This window comes from Kryptolebias marmoratus, linkage group LG23, assembly GCF_001649575.2.
Source record: "Kryptolebias marmoratus isolate JLee-2015 linkage group LG23, ASM164957v2, whole genome shotgun sequence".
Taxonomy (NCBI): Eukaryota; Metazoa; Chordata; class Actinopteri; order Cyprinodontiformes; family Rivulidae; genus Kryptolebias; species Kryptolebias marmoratus.
Window position 1 is genome coordinate 13,027,223 of NC_051452.1, and position 6,922 is coordinate 13,034,144.

Sequence of the window (6,922 nt, forward strand, 5' to 3'; positions counted from 1 at the left end):
ACAAATGGCAAAACAACAACTACTACAACAAACCGCCTTACAATCTGCTGTTAAATCAGACATCGATGATACGGACGGAAAAGCACTTGAATCTCTTTCAGAACCTGTAAATCCTTTTACACCTCCGCTGTATCCGGGACAAGAGCGTAATCCCTTGTACCCTGCAGCACCTCCAGAGAGTGCGCCTAGTGTTAACACTTATCCGATGATTGCTGTGGCCAACCTTAATTCAGGGGACGGGGAACCTCCACAGGTTTATGTTTTTCGTCCCTGGACCTTAGAAGAGGCCAGGAAAGCTGTGGAAGGTGTTACTCCTCCTTCTGAAGATGTGGAAAAATGGATTGAAGACATAAATGGGGTTATCCATTCTTACTGATTAAACGTTTTTGAAACAGGACAAGCTGCTATGTCCTCATTAAATAAACACTGGGCAAAAGTACTAGGGGGTTACACAGGACGAGATGTGCAAAATAGACCATTTGCCTATAATGGAGATCGTCACAGATTAACTGGTGAATATGAGATGCAGTGGAAGGCTCTGTGTGACCGTGTGCGAGAAGAGTTTAAAAAACAAGCAAATTATGATCACTTAGTTGGGGTTAAACAAAAAGCGGGAGAAGATTGTGAGGAGTTTAAAATAAGGTTTGAAAAAGAATTTAAAAAACACAGTGGGATTCCTTTTGACAGTGGTGATGCTTCAGCCTATCAACAGAACTTAAAGAGATCTGTTGTCTGGTTTCCGCCCTGACCTGTCAGACTGGATCTCAACTAATCTTGTCAGTGTAGAAACTTGCTCAGTTTCACGCTTAATGGAATATGCTAGACATGCTGAGAAAAAGGTGAAGCCCAACAAAAGTGGAGGAGTTTTCCACATCAGTTGGGAAGATGATTCCTCCACTGATGAAGTTTTTTATCAGGGTCGGGATCTGACAGAAGGCCGTGGCAAAGGCCGAGGCCGAGAGACGGGCCCTTCCCGAGGAGGATCATGCAGTTGTAATAAATCTTTGGACAAAGATTTAACATGCTGGACCTGCGGTAAAGTAGCCCACCGCTCCTCACACTGTTATCGAAACAAACCTCAGGTTCATTCCAGAGCAGGGAAAAAGAGAGGGAGAGGGTGCAGTGGGTATTCAGCATGACTGACTGCGCCCCGCGCTCAAACAAAACAAACTGAATGTGAACATGACTCGCTTTCTGCTGATGTAGATGTTGCTTGATGTTTTGGTGGCATTGAAATTGTTGAATGCATTAAGGGAAAAACCCAACATCACTTTACTGATAAACCAAAAGGAGGTTGAATTCCTGTGTGATACAGGTGCATGTAAAACTATTGTAAAAGAAACAGTGCCTAACCTTGAACTCTCCAAAGATTACATTTGGGTTATTCCGCTGATGGAGAGACACAAAAAACAAATATGTCAAAACCTCTTATAATCAAAGACCCCGAAACAGGTCTAAAAGTTTCAGCTGCAATCGTAGTTTCTCCAAAATGTCCAATTAACCTCCTGGGAAGAGATTTAATGACAAAATTGGGAATTGCTGTGGTTCCAATTGAAAACGGGATGCGTGCCTTCAGAACAAAAAGTATTAACTTTTACACGTTGAATTAGCATGAACAAATGTATTGCTCTTATGATCTTGGGTTTGAATCGAATCATGAGTTTCCGTGCCACATTTTACAGGAAGTTAAATCACAACTAACCGAACCAGAATCTCAAATGACCTATAATACATTACATGTAACCGTGAATGTATTCACTGATTCAAGTGAGGATTATGTAAAAGAAATTCTATAATCAACTCCTGTGATTCTTGCTGTGAAAAATCTGAACACGGACAGATGGTCGTTTGCTGCACTAACCGTTTTGATCCCAACTGAGCAGCAACATCTCTACAAAATGTCAGAAATACCCCACATTTCACTGTATAAGCCTTATGCTTTAATGTGGACAGATGTGGGCAAAAGAACAACGTTAGCTGCAGCTGCTACAGATTATGAGGAAAGAGAAGAGGGCTGGAGTTACAGTCCAAGCTGTGACATTTGGCAATGAAAAGTGTGTGCCGTTGTGACCGGAGATGCCTCAGTGCATTCTTTAGACTGACAGAGAACAATCCTTTTTTCTGAAGAAGAAGAGGAAGACTTCAAGGACCTACCAGCTGATATATGGACCCAGGGTCCATCAGATGTGGGTCTTTTAACATCAATACCTCCAGTTGAAATTAAATCAAAAACAGACTGGAGGCCGAGAATCAGACAATATCCATTAAAAGAGGAAGCTATTGAACCTGTAATAAAAGATTTGTTAAAGGGAGGAATCATCAGAGAATGTTCTGATTCCCCCTGTAACACACCGATTTTTCCTGTTCAAAAAGCAAATGGTACTGACTGGCGAATGGTCCAAGATCTGCGGGCAGTGAATAAAGCGGTGCAGACCCGAGCTCAGAATGTTCCGAATCCGCACACGCTGCAAAATTCTCTGAGACCAGAAAACTATTTTTCACAGTGATTGACTCAAGTAATGCATTTTTCTCAGTACCAGTTCATGAAAATTCACAACACTGGTTTGCTTTTACCTTTAAAAGCAAAAGATACACTTTTGCAAGATTACCCCAGGGGTTTGCTGACAGCCCCACCATCTTCACTCAGGCCATAATGACCTGTTTGGCTGACTTTGACCTGCCAGACGACTGTCAATTTCTGGTTTACGTGGATGACTTGCTTGTCGCTTCAAGCTCAGAAGCTTCATGCAGAGCTGCTTCTCTTGCTCTGTTACAACACTTATACAAAACTGGAAACAAAGTCAGTAAAAAAAAAACTGCAGTGGGTAAAACGGGAGGTGAACTATTTGGGTCACACTATCTCTGCTGCAGGCAAGCAAATACAGAGCAATAGGAAAAAGGTCATTTCTGATGCACCTATGCCTGAGACAAAGAAACAGATGATGTCTTTTTTGGGTCTGTGTAACTATTGTAGAGCATGGATCCCTCACTATGCTGAAACAACACAACCATTGCAAAATCTGATACACGGTGTCCCAAGGGCAATGTCTGATAAAATAACCTGGACAGAAGAAGCGAAACAATCTTTTGTGAGGTTAAAACAACAGTTGATGCAAACTACAACATTAATTCTCCCAGACTACAATAAAAAATTTGTTCAAACTGTAGACTGCAAAAATGGTTTTATGACATCTGTTCTGTTACAAAAGCATGGAGAGAAGCTAAAACCTTTGGCATTTTATTCCAAAAGATTAGATCCGGTTGCAAGATCTCCATCAACATGTGTGCAAGCAGTCTGTGCAGCAGCGATGGCAGTGAAGATGTCTGCTGGTGTTGTTTTGTTTCATGAAATGGAACTGTTGGTCCCTCATGCTGTGGATGTTTTGTTGATGCAGAGTAAGATAAACATGCTGTCTCCGGCTAGACACTTATCTTACACAGCTGTCTTGTTATCACAACCCAATGTGAGAATTAAACGTTGCACAGTTTTGAACCCTGCCACACTGTTACCACTGCCAGAAGATGGTACACAGCATAACTGTCTGGAAACAACTGAAAAACTTCAATTGCCCAGACCAGACTTGAAGGACACCCCCCTCTCAGGAGGTGAGGTGTGGTTTGTTGATGGCTCATGTTCAAAAAACCAACACGGACATAACCTGAGTGGTTATGCAATTGTGTAACTTCTGGGTCAAATCACTGAAGCAGAGAAACTACCCAGCAGCAATTCAGCTTAGGCTGCTGAAATTATTGCTCTTACACGTGCTTGTGAATTAGCAAAAGATAAAAGGGTGACAATTTACACTGACAGTCAATATGCTTTTTCCACACTGTTCTACTTTGCTAAACAGTGGGAACGCAGAGGATTGATGACCTCTACTGGTAAGCCAGTGAATCATGCATCCCTACTCAAAAATCTGCTGCATGCCATTCAGCTGCCCAAGGAATTAGCAGTATGCAAATGTACTGCTCACACAAAGGGAACAGATGATGTTTCCAATGGGAATCGATTTGCAGATGAAGTTGCAAAGGCGGCGGCAGCTGGACATCATGGGCATTCAAACTTTTTGGGTGAAGTAAAAGATTGTTTGATTGACAAAGACATTCTAAATGACATGCAAAATCAAGCTTCTTTAACAGAAAAACGTATGTGGTTAAATAAAGGGACAGGGCTCACACCTGATGGCCTTTATCAGGTTGGTAATAAACCTGTTTTGCCCAAATCCCTTTACAAAACAGCTGCATTAGTGACACATGGGCCTTGTCATCTGTCCACAGGAGGGATGTGTAACATAATAAAACAACATTTTACAACGTATGGCATTGAATCTTTTCTGAAAATTTTTTGCAAAGCTTGCCCAACGTGTGTAAAGCACAACCCTCAAGGGAATGTGGGGCCGAAAAGGGGTTCGTTCCTGAAACCTAGAAGCAATGGTTACCCTCGACCATAGTGCACATAGTCCACATGATCTACCATCTCTCTGCTCCTTCCTCGGTTTAATCTCTTGGTACAGTAAATTCCTTCCCAATTTTGCTACAGTAGTGGAACCAATGCAGGCTGTACTGAGAGAAACTGCTGACTCTGGTTTCATCTGGACTGAAGGGGCTAATCAAAGCTTTAAGGAACTAAAAGAGCTCCTACTGAATAGTCCTGTTCTGGCTCTTTTTGACCCCTCTTTCCCAACCATTGTCACCACAGACGCTTAAGACTATTGGGTGGTGTGTTGACCCAAATGCACCCAGATAATACTGAACGAACGGTGGCATTTGCATCCCAAACTCTAACTGCTACAGAACGAAAATGCTCTACAGTGGAAAAGGAGGCCCTTGCTTGGATGTGGGCTGTAGAAAAATGCTGTAGTCTTATCTCTGGCGCTGATGCTTCACACTGAGAACCGATCATCAGGCACTGACAACACTGCTTGCCACCAAAGGCATTGGTCGTGCTGGAATGAGAGTCCCACGCTGGTATGCACGTTTACTGTGCTTCACAAAACCAGGCTGCAGACTGTTTGTCACGGTTGCCACTCCCTGTGGACTCAACTTCTGTGGATGAACCAGATATGGTTGCATCTGTTGTGTCAGCTCTGTCTGTGGCTGAGTTCACTTCTGCCTCCTCTCAATGCCATGAACTCACACTCCTCCGTGGACAGATAGAGAAAGGCTGGCCAAAGTGCAAGAAGGATATGGACCCTCTTTTAACAGTATACTTCTCCATCAGGAATGAACTTTCTGCATGCCAGGATTAGGTAATGATGGGTGAGCATCGCTACATTATTCCTGTTGCTCTGAGACCTGCTGTCATTCATCTAGCGCATGACACACATCAGGATGTTGTTCGCACAAAACAGAGGCTACGAGAACTTTACTGGTGGCCTCAGATGGACAAAATGGTTCAGTCTGTTATTTTTTCATGTACTACCTGCCAAATGAACGATAAATCTGCTTGAACTGCTCCTGCTCCCCTCCAACCCATTAAACTGCCTGAAAAACCATTGGAGAAAGTGGCTCTGGACATTGTGGGTCCCTTTGAAACTGCTGTTTCTTCATGTAGGTTTGTTATAACATTAGTGGACTATTACAGTAAATGTATTTTCTCTCCAGCTCTTTTGCAGATTTTCTCAGAGAAAGGGGAATATCTCATCTGCGTACCAGTGGGTACCATCCACAGTGCAATAGTGCTGTTGAAAGATGAAATAGAGTCCTTAAGGAGACAATCCTGACTGCTGAACACATGCAGAAAGACTGGAAAACTACAGTGACTGATTTCCTACAAAACTATAGAGCAACACCACATGCCACAACTGGAGTATCTCAATCAGAACTACTGCACAACAGGAGGATGAAAACAAAAGTGAACATCTTTTCAAGTCCAGAGAAAAGCAGGAAATGCACTACAGTCCAAGAAACAGTGAAATGGAAACAAGAGAAGTCTAAACTGTATACTGACAAGTGCCAAGGAGCAAAGAAACCAACATTCAGACCTGGAGACAAGGTGAGGGCCTGATCATGTTTGCAAAGGTTTGTCAAGATTTACTCCACCACTGTCTGTTGAAAAGCAGATTGGAGAGAGTACTTATGTACTCAGCGACAATAAAAGGTGGAGTGCTGCCAGACTTTCACACTATTCTGCAATGTCCCACTTAAAATAACCAAACCAGAAAAGCATGGATCTGTGATTCAAAGAAAGAGTGCTAGAGCTGCTACTCCACCTGTGTGGTTTAAGGACTTTCAACCAGGTTAAAATAAAATAAAGGAAAAGAAAAAAGAGAATAAATGATTGTGGTACATGTTTAAAGTTTAGACAAACTTATTCTAAGGGTACAAGTTGATTTACAGATACCTGGATGTTATTTTGCAATGTCTTTTACATTGGTAATTCTGTTCTATAATGACTTCAAGTGTAAGAGTTAAATAATACAGGCTAACTGAATATTTTTGTTTGTTTTGAGTACTTAAGTAACTACCTAATTTGATTACAGCTAAGCCTATGTTAACAGGCTTGTTAATACAGTCATATGTTAAATGGATACATGCAATCTTTTCAAATACGGGGGATGTTGTGTTCACCACTAGGTGGCGTTTGTGATACTGAGTGTGGAGAAGAGAAGAAGAAGAGATAAGATGGCGGAAAGGTACCTGATGTTGCTGTGCTGCTGAGCAATTTCAGAATAAAAGCTGTTAAGAGGAGTTCTTTGTCTACTCATGTTTTTACCTCGTCCTGGCTTCCAAACATAACAGACTTCAAAGTTAATCAGTTGTAAAAGTCCAGCTAATGATTACATTTTGACAGTATCATTGAAATCTGTGCAGTGGTTTATGAGATATTTTACTAACAGACAAACAGGGTTTACTCCAACAGTTCATGTCAAGGTTTTAGGTAAAGATGTTGCAGAATGTGTTACGCTCAAAGTATGTGTTG

The 6,922-nt window shown here is 41.9% G+C and overlaps 1 long non-coding RNA gene across 1 annotated transcript; it reads left to right on the plus strand.

The window, feature by feature from the left end:
• Positions 1 to 5,143: 5,143 nt before the first annotated feature.
• LOC112451201 lies at positions 5,144 to 6,705 on the plus strand. The gene is made up of 3 exons (XR_003039978.2): positions 5,144 to 5,259; positions 5,605 to 5,995; positions 6,577 to 6,705. It is a non-coding gene; the product is annotated as an uncharacterized LOC112451201 (long non-coding RNA).
• The last annotated feature ends 217 nt before the right edge of the window (positions 6,706 to 6,922 follow it).